Raw genomic sequence first — 12,111 nt, 5'->3', positions numbered from 1 at the left:
AGTCTGGCACAGGAACAGGTGGGGAAAGGGGATCAGTAAGCCTGCAGTTAACAGAGTTCCTTTGCCTCTGCATTTTAGAAAAGTCACAAATTCTATTTCATATTAAGAAAAAGTTAAGTTTTAATAAACACTAGCCAGCAGACACGTGTTAGAGTAGAGGAAAAAAATCTCTGCCTACTGACAAGAGACCCTCACCCACACTGGTAAGTGAACTAACCGAGAATGCGACTCTGGAACTAGCCCCTGCGCTGTGTTCATTCTCCGCCCTCTAGGGTCCTCTGTGTCTCCTCAGACAGGGCTCTGAGTTCTACAAGGCATTTCTTTGCAATTGGACCTCAGTTTCTTGCTTGAATCCATACATCTGTCAAATAATGCTTTACCTCTCTGCTTTTCACACCAAAAGAGTCAAGAGAAATACATAGAATAAAATTATTGTCTTGTCAAAACCAAAGGAAATCTGCCCACCTACCTAGGTCCTAGAATCTGGTCTCTGAGAAATTGTTTCTTGGCTCATTCTCAAGGTTAGAGGATGATGGCAATAAAAATTTGCTAACGTTTATTAGGCATTTACTCAGAGCCAGGAACTGTTAAGTATGTTATTTTATTTAATCCCCTAAATGATCCCATAAAATAACATTATCTCCACTTTACAGATGAGGAAACATGCTCAGAGTCAAGGTCATCCAGATGGTGAAAGGTAGAGCCAGATTCACATGTGGGGCTGTAGATAAGGGACCTCCTGCAGCATTCATCATCTCTTGTTCTGTATTAGGCACAAGCAATCTGCTCTCAGAAACCAATCCAGGAAAGAGCAAAACTCTGCAGGCACAGAAGGTCAGGGAACTATCACTCTGCCAAGCTCTACCCATACAGGAGGTTGGTCAAGATGGTACCCTTCCACCCAGAGGCAGTGTATCACATCATTTAAGAATATGGACTCTGGATCAGGTTCCCTAAATCTGAATCCTGCCTCTACCTCATGACCTTTAACAAGGACCTTAATTTCCATGTTCTTTAGTTTCCTCATTTGTAAAGTAGGGATAACAGTACCTATTTCATAAGGTGGTTATGAAGATTAAGTAAATTAATACATGTAAAGAGCTTAGAATGGAATACAGTGAGGGCTCAATAAATGTATTTCAACTCCTAAGTGCTAAAAAAGGACTAGAATCAGCAGGTGAGACTAGACAAGGTCAAAATGCCACTCGCTTCACCTCATTTGCTTGACAGGTTAATATAATATTTCACAACCCATTTCAATCTACTAAAAGACTAAACCGTTCACAGGAAATGGTCACCACACATCAGAACCTATATCTTCATGATAGCACTTAATGTTAGTTGTCAATTGCTGGGCCAGATCTTAGTGTCCAGGCTAAATACTGCTGGCTTTTTATTATCGTTCCAAGTGCAGTACTTGGTATAGAAAAGGAACTTAAGCACTTGGGGAATGAACAAAAGACTAAATGGATCCAACCATCCCTGGAAGACTGAAGTGCTTAGCACACAGTGGCTCTGGAGGGAGGTACTGCTGTCGTAGTGTGCATCTGTACACCCAATCCACAAAATGTGTGGGCTGCCATTCGAAGAGTGAACGGTGCTGCAGAACAAGGCACTACTGTGAATACAGTCAATTGCAAATTTTGATTTTACCACTTGAGGCATCAGTAGACTCAGGAATTTCTAAGGCAAAGAGCCTTTATACTTCCAGGGTAACAAATATGTGACTCCAGGAACCACGGATGACTTTCTGTCCAGGGTAGGAAACTCCTCCTGCCAGGAGCACTCATTAGCATATCAACTTTAGGAAGACTGCCTTCACCTCATGTGTTACAAAGGCAATGATTCCCAATTCCTCAGAGTCCTCTACAGCTAGGACGACTCTTTCTTTTCAACCTGCACACGGCAAGACATAAAGCTGCCAGAGGAGACCACTGCTAAAGAATATGAAATGGTTTTAACATCACTATTGAAGAACAGCCAATTGTTTTAATAAGAATAAACAGACACAGAAATCATGTGAATGAGAACAATCAGGTTTATCTAGGATTGATTCCCCAGCTGCTATCACACTTAGTCTGCCCAAATATACCAAGCACAGGTGTGATATACACTATACCCCTCCCTATCCTGTGGCCAGGCCCTTTCTTCAGACTGCGTACAAATCTGCCAGTGTCTCCTAAGGAAGCAAACTGTGGGGAGTTGGGTTAGTAAAAATTTAGATAAATATTAATAAGTAAAAAATAATAAGTCATTAAAAATGATTTCATCACTTTTTGGTTGTCTACTTTTAATTGTCTATCATCTACCATCTTCACACATTAGGGCTTTTATTCATCATTTGAATTATTGAGTTTTAATTATTAAGCCACTAAGGCAAAGGTACCATGAAGACCACGAGTCTAACTAACCACGTCTGGCTCCCAAAGAAGAGGAAATGTCAAATTTTACATTTGAAAGTAAAACCAAAGACACCTCCTTTCTCAGTAGTGTTAGACTGGGCTTAAATTAGATTAAAACCTGCTAAAATTCTCTAAGACCAAAGCCCTCACTTGACAAAGTCATCTAGAGATGTTCTTAACTATAATCTCAAGGGGTTTTAACGTGAAGCTGCAGGAAGCTAGAGACAACTGCACTCCTGGAGAGTAAAGCAAGTCCTTATTCTCCACCTCAGGGACACTAGACAAGAGCACACTCTGGGTCTGAGGGCTGCTGAACTCAACACAATCATTTCCATTTCCTTTTTCAGCTGCTGCTCCCAGAGACTTCACTCATAACTTCATTTTGTGACTGTCAACCTGTGGAAAGGACTTGGGTCAGAGAATTAAATAAGAATCTACCACATGGTTCACCTGGCTTATAACCAAGCCCCAAGAATTCTTAAGATACTGGGGAGGTACAAGAGCACATGGGAAGGGGAAGAACATTTCTGGCCAGCAGCTCGGCATGTGTGTTGAAGATCTCCAATACAAGTGCAGTCCTAGTCACACTGTACTGACAGCATGGCTGCTGTGCGGGAGAACTGGTATCCCGCTAAAGCGTGGAGAGAGACAGGATCAAAAGGCAGGGAGAAAGTATGTGAGCCTTGTGTACAACTCACACTGAAACATCAGCAATCCCTCCTCGTAGATTTGTGCTTCTTCCAAACACGGGATGAGAGAATCAGGTTACTGGTGGCTGAGAACTGGTACTGTTTATCAGAGATAGTAATCTTTATTCACAAGGCAATTACAGTTTACAAAGGCATTCTTCATAAATGTCACCTTGCTCAATCCTCACAAGTAGGGCATATATAGAACTTATTTCCACATGGGAAAGAATGGCTGGGATACATGGAACAGCTTGCCCAAGGTTACAGAGCTAGTTAGCAACACATATAGAACCAAAAGTCGGGTTTTCTTTTTGCCATACTGTTTTTCTTTGTTTTTAAGCTTCCAGGGAGTCAGCCATCTTATAATAGTTGACACATGAAAGGTGGCTTCTGATGAAAAGATGCATAAAGTCTAAAGAAATTTGCAGGCAATGGCCCCATAGGGACTTTTTAGAGAGACTGTCGTAAAGACCCTGCTTCCTGACTGTGTTGCCAACCCCCCCCAAATGGCCTGCTCAAGTGGTCTTTACGTTCTGAAAGCACTACAATTACTTTAGGCACAAGCCTAAGACAAAGACAGTTGGTAGTAAGTAGCTGCTACCAGCAGTTTCAACCACCTAGCAATCAAATGGTCCCACAGAAAGAATACAGCAAGAGGAACAAAACGGTTTAAAAACAGATGTATGTCATTCCCCTTAGTATAAAAGTGTAGTTTTTATAGAAATCTTTTGCAAAGCAGACAGGATCAATTTTTCTAGTGCAAGGATATGCTCTAGTTCAAACATTTTATAAAACTTAGTATTTCCAAAGGCCAAAACCAAAATGAGACAGAAGGAGGAAAGGGAGGAAGGAGGTAAGTAGAGGTAGAAATTCAAAGAAGAAATGCTCTGTGACAACTCTGTAGGAGTTCTGTCCAGTGATCTCCATACCCTCTGCTAGACTGGGTTTTCAAAGAACAGGGTCTAAGTGCCCCTCTGAGCAGCCAGGAGATGAGGCCCTGATGGGATCTCCACTGGAAACAGAATCCCACTTCAGGGTCCAATTTAAAGTTGAGGGACAAGATTGGGGTGCCTGGCTGGCTCAGTAAGTAGGGCATGTGACTCTTGATCTCAGGCGCGTTAGTCTGAAGCCCACATTGTGTGCAGAGATTATTTAAACAAAAATAAAATCTTTAAAAATTAAAAGTTTTTCTAAAAAGTTGAGGGGCAAGAAGACATTGCAGTCTCAGCTGCTACTTCATCTTGATATCTTTTCTTGTCTAGATGTAAGCACAATTTTTTTTTCTAAAACGCTTCCTAAAATATATATTTCACTACCAGACCAGTTTATCTATCATTTCCTAAGAGGACACAACCAGCATCTTGCTAAAACCTTATTTGTGCTCTCTGAAGCAATATGGCTGGCCTGTGTTTCACTCAGCCCAATCCACCAGGCTCAGCAAAGTCAGGGTCTCAAGATGAACTCTGTACCAGGAATACAATACACTCTCGACCAGGCCCTGACATAGAGCAACTTGATTATTGCAAAAGTATCTGGTGCTAAAAACATATTCCACCCCCTTCATCACCATTCCCTGATAGTCTTTGGTGCATTTTTTTTTTTTTTTAAATAGAGAGAGAGAGAGAGAGAGAGAAAGAGAGAGAGAGCATGGGTGGGGAACAGGGGCATGGGGCGGGGGGAGAGGGAGACAGAGAAAGAGAGAGAGAGAGGGAGAGGGGGCGAGAGAGAGAGAGAGAGAGAGAGAGAGAGAGAGAGGGAGAGGGGGTGAGAGAGAGAGAGAGAGAGAGAGAGAGAGAGAGAGAGAATATTTCAAGCAGGCTCCATGCTCCACAAGGAGCCCAACACGGGGCTCGATCCCATGACCCTTGGATCATGACCCGAGCCGAAATCAAGAGTCAGGCTGGGCCACCCAGGCGCCCCCCAGTCTTTGGTGTATTTTTAAGATCCCAGTTCTTCTAGAAAACGCCTCTTGTAATTATGAAAGAAAACCAGTAATCTACAGTCTTGGAGGTAATTCAACAACTTAGCTCCTCAGAAGACTTAAGGAAGACTTGCTTACCAAGGGATCCACAAAACTCTCCTATTCTAAGAGTCATCTGAGTCAAAAACAAAGATGCAAAATAAAAACAAATACATGAGTAAGCAAATAAGTAAATAATCAAAACAGCCAAAAGTCTTTTCTTTCCTTGGGAGAAGGTGAGGCTCCTGGCAGAGGCTGAGACCAGGTAGATGGATGGGGCACTCAGCAAACTCCTTCACCACAAACATATTGCTATAAAGGAATTATTACTAGATCCAGCAACTGGTACTTACAATAACTGAATAATTGTGAACCACTAAACTGCAAACATTTTTGAAAATTTCATTTTGTTAGAATTGTGTATGTTTTAAAGTAATATTTCATTCAATGTTGATAAGGACCTCAGTCTAGTTAAACAATTTCCCTGGTTAATCAATAACTTATTTCCAAAAAATTCTTAATGGAAGTAGAAGATCACATTGGAACAGATCTTATTGATAATCCTCAGAATTCCCTTCAGAATTCAGGTTTCTATAACCTCCACTTTTTTTCTCACTTGGTTTCAATTGCATTGTGATGAAATCAAAGTACTCATAAAGTAGAACAGATACAGAAACAAGATACAGATTGTTCCTTCCTAACGATTTTCTCAATTAACCCTAAAAAAATTGTGAGGTATGCAGAGCAGAGGTTTTAGTCCCAGATAAAAGAGGGGCTCTCTGCCTACTGCAGTTAGGGACATTTTCTCCCCACACTGCTGAATAATAGAACACTATATATATAAACACTCTTTCATATCCTGAGATGACTATTGCTCTAGCTCCCCCTGCTCATTTCTCTGGAAAAAGTGGACCCTAAATTAAACATATAGTTATGCTTCAATGTCTAGGGCTCTAAATCAAGTCACTGTAGGGGAAGTAAAAGGGAGTTTCTAAAATCATTGTGGTAAATGTAAAGTTTCTTATTTTGTTTATTGAGTAACATAATCAAAACATTTCTCATTTCTTTTTCTGTATGCAGAGCTCATGCTGGGAGGTGGGAGGAAAAGCCAAGAGAGGCCCACAAGTCTTAAGTCACTGCAGATCACACCTGAGGCCACCACGAAGGCTACAGAGTGTTCCCCAGGTATCCCCCAAAGAGCCAGCAGCTCTTCTTCCGGCCTCCCATTGAAAACATTATTTCTACTGCTACCTCCCACCCAAGAACCTTAGCTTCTTGAAGACTGCCTCTATTAGTCTCTTTGCTTTCAGTGTCCTTGCTCAGACATTTCAGAAAGCCCTGCTGACATACTTTCTGCAGAAACAATGTCCTGAAAAGATGAATAAAATACAGTGCCAGACTTGTGAATACACAATGTTCAATTGCCACTTTAGGTCGGTAAACACCCACCATTCTTTTTTTCTTAGGCAAAAAGCTACAGATCCAAGGTACAGAATCAGGCTGGCTCAGCTGGAATAATATGCGACTCCTGATCTTGGGGCTGTGAGTTTGAGCCAGACCCATGTTGGGTATAGAGATTACTAAAGAAAACAACAACAACAACAACAAACAAACAATAAAAAAAAAAAAAAAAAAAGGCACTACAGACCCAATGCCACTCTTGACAGCTGCTGTAAGACTAAGAATGGAAGCTCTGAGTCAGAAAAGGTCCAACGGGACAAACGATTAAGTGCCTAATCCTTTTTGGTCTACTCATTCTCACTTGCAAATAACAGAATTATCAAACTTCACTTCAGTTCATAATAAAAACGAGGGGTAGCTTTTCACATGTAAGGCAAGCTCAAGTCAAATTAGACCACTGATGAAGCAACATTTACTGAGCTATATAATAGCTGCTATTGCAGCAGGTACACACTGAGAATGAGGGAATGATCTCTGCACAGGGCAGAAATCTCAGGTAATCTATGAATTTGAGAGAACACAAACCTAAGAGGTCTCTAACAATGTCTCAGCTAGAGTTGCTGCCAAGTGCTACAAAGGCAGAGCCCTCAGCAATCAAGAAACTCTCCCTGATCAGACTTGTATGCTCTGAAAATCTAATACAGCCTTAACCCTTGAATACCTTTAAACACCCTCAGAGCTAAGATATACTATCCAGTGTATTAAAAGGCATCCTGGGGAGCTTGGGTGGCTCAGTCGGTTAAGTGTCCAACTCTGTACTGACAGTTCAGAGCCTGAAGCCTTCTTCAGATTCTGTGTCTCCCTCTCTCTCTGCCCCTCTCCCACTCATGCGCTGTCTCTCTCTCAAGAATAAATAAACATTAAAAAAATAAATAAATAAAAGACATCCTTTATACCTGTTTAAAGGAGATCAAAATTGGGGCGCCTGGGTGGCTCAGTAGGTTGGGCTTCTGCCTGTTGGTTTTGGCTCAGGTCATGACCTCATGGGTGTGGGAAAGAACCTCACATATGGCTCTGAGTTGAATATGAAGCCGGCTTGGGATTCTCTCTCTTCCTCTCTTTCTGGCCCTCTCACGTTTACATGCTCTCTCTCTCTCAAAATAAACATTTAAAAATAAATAAAGGTTGTCAAAATTAACCAAGTGATCATATAATTGAAAATTTCTCTTTTTTATAAGAAAAACTGGGAAGAGGGGCTCCTGGGTGGTTCAGCTGGTTAAGTGTCTGACTCTTGATTTCAACTCAGGTCAGTCGTGAGACTGAGCCCCCATGTCAGACTCTGCGCTGAACATGGAGCCTGCTTGGGATTCTCTCTCAATCTCTCTGTCCCTCCCCCGCTAGCATGCTCTCTTTCTCTCTCAAAAGAAATAAACATTAAAACAAAAAAAAGCGGGGGTGGGGGGGTGGGGGTGGGGCGGCGCCTGGGCAGCTCAGTTAAGCGTCTGACTTCAGCTCAGGTCGTGATCTCACAGTTCATGAGTTCGAGCCCCATATCGGCTCTGTGCTGACAGCTCAGAGCCTGGAGACTGCTTTGGATTCTGTGTCTCCCTCTCTCTCTGCCCTTCCCCTGCTCGTGCACTCTCTCTCTCAAAAATAAACATTAAAAAAGAAAAAAAGAAAAAATAAATAAAAACTGGGAAAGAAATATTTAAAAAGGGCCATCCTTGAGCAGTGTTAGGAGGCCTCTTTAGTCAGGAACCTACTTTAATGTCTTTGTAGGTGGGGAATTATTTTTTTTTTTAATTATTATTTTTTTTAATGTTTATTTATTTTTGAGACAGAGAGAGACAGAGCATAAACAGGGGAGGGGCAGAGAGAGAGGGAGACACAGAATCGGAAGCAGGCTCCAGGCTCCGAGCCATCAGCCCAGAGCCCGACGCAGGGCTCGAAATCACGGACCGCGAGATCATGACCTGAGCCGAAGTTGGACGCTTAACCGACTGAGCCACCCAGGTGCCCCGGGAATTATTATTATTATTATTATTATTATTATTATTATTATTATTGTTTTGGGTGGGGTGTATTCTTGTCACGATGAAGCCTTTACCTAGATTAGCCATTCAGCTGAGTTGAAGTTTATTTGAATTAAAGACTGAAATGTTTTAAATAGGTCTCAGTAAAAGATCTTCTTTAGGAAAAGAAAAAAAACCCAAAAAACGGAAGCATCTTGAGGTTTCTATTACACACAATAGCCTGCACACCTAGATTTTCTAAGATAGTTCCAACTTCATGTCCTGGCCTGTTGAAAAGTGATGTGTTAAGCAATACAAACCAATCTGAGGTTCAAGAAGATGGTCAACATTGTAACACGTGGCTGGCTCCTCTCCAAAAGACTTCAACTCAATGTACTGAGATTATTTCTTCTTGTGGGAAGACTTCTAGAGGTTTGTAGATTTAAAAACTGCCTTTATCCTTTCCCTACCACCTCCTCATCCCCAAAAAACATTAACCAGAATAGGATATGTATTCTTAATCCACAAAAATATTTTCTCACAGCTGACTAGGCATGGTGGTGACTAGACTAGTTCAGTAGTGAACAAAACCTAATGATGCTCTCGTGGAGATTATGTTTTAAAGCACAAAGACAATAAACAAGTATACTTTTAAACAAATGGGAAACCATATCTCTATCTGAAATTCTTAGAGGAAAATTACAGAATGGAAAGAGTTCTTCGACACTGCTGGGAGTGAAGACAGACAGAAGGAAATGAGAAAGTTTATGCTCAGAGGTCAACTGTGCTGATGGTTCACCAGGTATAAAGTGCACTGTGAGCAGCACGTATAATAGGCAAAGCTGGATGTAACCCAGAGAGGACTACACTTAAGAAAAGTAAAAAAGCCCAGAAATAAGTTAAGATCAACATATACTCTTCTTGCTAAGAAAGGCCTAGCAGAAATGCTGGTGCTTTCAGAGGCATTCTGCTTCTATCTTCTTTAATCCTGTATATTTATAATAAATCTAAGACTCAGAAGAACTCATGAGAAAAACTACATCCAAAGCTGCCAAGGTAAAACATGGTTTTTATCACACTGCAACTTTTCTAGCTTCTGGATCTACCGATCTTACATTCAAACTTTTTTTTTTCCAATATGTGAAGTTTATTGTCAAATTGGTTTCCATACAACACCCCGTGCTCATCCCAAAAGGTGCCCTCAATACCCATCACCCACCCTCCCCTCCCTCCCACCCCTCAAACTCTTTTTTTTTTTTTAATTCAAACTTTAGACACTGATTCCAACAATGGTCTATTCCATAGCATATGCTATAGCTACTAACTATCAGTCTATGTGGGTTTTTAAAAAAATTTTTAAAGATTATTTATTTAGTTTGAGAGAGAGAGAGCATGAGCTTGAGCAGGGAAGGGGTAGAGATGGAGAGAGAGAATCCCAAGCAGGCTCTGCATTGTCAGCACAGAGCCCAATGTGGGGCTTGAACTCGCAAACAGTGAGATCATGACCTGAGCCAAAACCAAGAGTCAGACACTTAACTGACTGAGCACATAGACTAGGTGCCCCAAGTCTACATGTTTTTTATTTTTATTTATTTATTTATTTATTTAAATTTTTATTTATTTTTGAGACAGAGACAGAGCATGAACGGGGGGAGGGTCAGAGAGAGAGGGAGACACAGAATCTAAGCAGGCTCCAGGCTCCGAGCTGTCAGCACAGAGCCCGATGCGGGGCTCGAACTCACAAACTGTGAGATCATGACCCGAGCCGAAGTCAGACGCTTAACCAACTGAGCCACCCAGGCGCCCCTACATGTTTTTTTAAAGAATACAAGAACAGAGTGGCGCCTGGGTGGCTTAGTTGGTTAAGTGTGTGGCTCAGGTCATGATCTCACGGTTTGTGAGTTCCAGCCCCATGTTGGGCTCTGGGCTGACAGCTCGGTACCTGGAGTCTGCTTCAGATTCTGTCTCCCTCTCGCTCTATCTCCCTCTCAAAGATGAGTAAACATTAAAAAAAAAAAACAAAAAAAAAAACAAGAACAGAAATGTACATTTTAAATTAAATTTATTAAATATATTTTATTATTTAATATACTTTTTATTATTATAAGGATAATTAAGGTTTGGAGAAACAAAATTCTATAACCTGGAAGAATTTGGAATTTGGTTCTTACTCTGGATAATTAAGAGACTTCAAGGAGTCTCCCAATGCCTATTTGCTTCCTTTTCCTTGGAACCAAACCCTTGATTTTCAACTGAGCACATGGTTACCTGAAATAAAGAAGTCTCCCTGGGGCGCCTGGGTGGCTCAGTCGGTTAAACGGCCGACTTCGGCTCACGTCATGATTTCACGGTCCGTGAGTTCGAGCCCCGAGTCGGGCTCTGTGCTGACAGCTCGGAGCCCGGAGCCTGTTTCCAATTCTGTGTCTCCCTCTCTCTGCCCCTCCCCCATTCGTGCTCTGTCTCCCTCTGTCTCAAAAATAAATAAACGTTAAAAAAAAAAAATTTTTTTTTAAAAAAAGAAGTCTCCCAGAGCTCCCTTCAGTTAAGTGTGGCCATGACTAAATTCTAATCACCTGGACATAAATAATCGTGTGTGCAAAGTCCAAGCAGTATTCTTAAAGGGGAGGGGGGGCATGTCCACTTTCATTCCTGCTTCTTTCCTATTGGTTGGCAAGTCAAAGTGGTGACTAGCACTCAAGCAGCCATCTTGAAGCCATCACTTTGGCTTAACAAATCTATGAACAAGATATAAAACAGTCTTCAGAGTTAAAGAATTTCTTCTTGTTCTCAAAACTGCTCAGTGCAATAAGTATTGTAATGAGTACTTAGTAGATACCTTCTTCTTGCTTATAAGAGTTTCTCATACAGACCGAGGTGCAAAAAACCAGTTATTAAGTGATTTTGCACTTTCTTCGGTAGTTTTCAATTAATTTCTATGGCATGTAGATATTTAATAAAAAACTATACTAAAAAGAAAAAAACCATCTTAAAGTGGTCATATGTTGAGGATGATAGGGCTCAACTGAAGGATGACTGAAGGATGACTGAAGGAGTCTGGGTCTCTGAGGACCATGAAACCACAGAAGAAAGCCTGGATAGCTTAGACTTCATTAATTTACATTAGAAAGAAAGAAACTTCTTTAAGCCAATCTAATCCTAATTGGTACAGATGCTTTTAGAAATTACTGGTGATAGGGTGATAGGGTGCCTGGGTGGCTCAGTTGGTTGAGCATCTGACTCTTGATTTTGGCTCCATCATGATCCCAGGGTTGTGGGATGGAGCCCTGCGTCAGGCTCCGTACTGAGCATGGAGCCTACTCAAGACTCATGTTCCCTCCCTTCCTCCCTCTCTCTCTCCCCCACTCCACCCCGTGACCCCCTCCAGCACTTGTGCGCACATGCGCGCACACACACACACACACACACGCACGCACACACACACACGGGATAAAAATTTAAAAAATAAAGAAATTACCTGGGATAGACAGAGGTAGGTATTTTGCTCAAAAAACATAAGATTATGAAATAAAGAGAAAGCTGTAGAATAAACTAGTTACGTAGTAGAACAAAACGTGGCAATGGAAAAACCTCACGATTTTTCTGCTACGCTTCAGTCTTATAAGGTTCTGATGTCACCTCACGCTCAA

At 41.5% G+C, this 12,111-nt stretch overlaps 1 protein-coding gene across 9 annotated transcripts in view; it reads right to left on the bottom strand.

Annotated features, from left to right (window-relative positions):
* The window catches only part of RBM6 (RNA binding motif protein 6), a 104,577-nt gene that overhangs the window by 22,820 nt on the left and 69,646 nt on the right, over positions 1-12,111 (bottom strand). The window contains exon 2 of one of the 9 annotated variants that reach the window (XM_060631069.2): positions 218-384. The exons of the other annotated variants lie outside the window; for them this stretch is intronic. The gene's annotated coding sequence lies outside the window, so the exon portion shown is untranslated. The remainder of the gene's footprint in view (positions 1-217; positions 385-12,111) is intronic. 9 annotated transcript variants of the gene reach the window in all.

This window comes from Panthera onca, chromosome A2, assembly GCF_046562875.1.
Source record: "Panthera onca isolate mPanOnc1 chromosome A2, mPanOnc1 haplotype 2, whole genome shotgun sequence".
Taxonomy (NCBI): domain Eukaryota; kingdom Metazoa; phylum Chordata; class Mammalia; order Carnivora; family Felidae; genus Panthera; species Panthera onca.
This window is presented reverse-complemented; position numbering and strand designations above follow the sequence as displayed.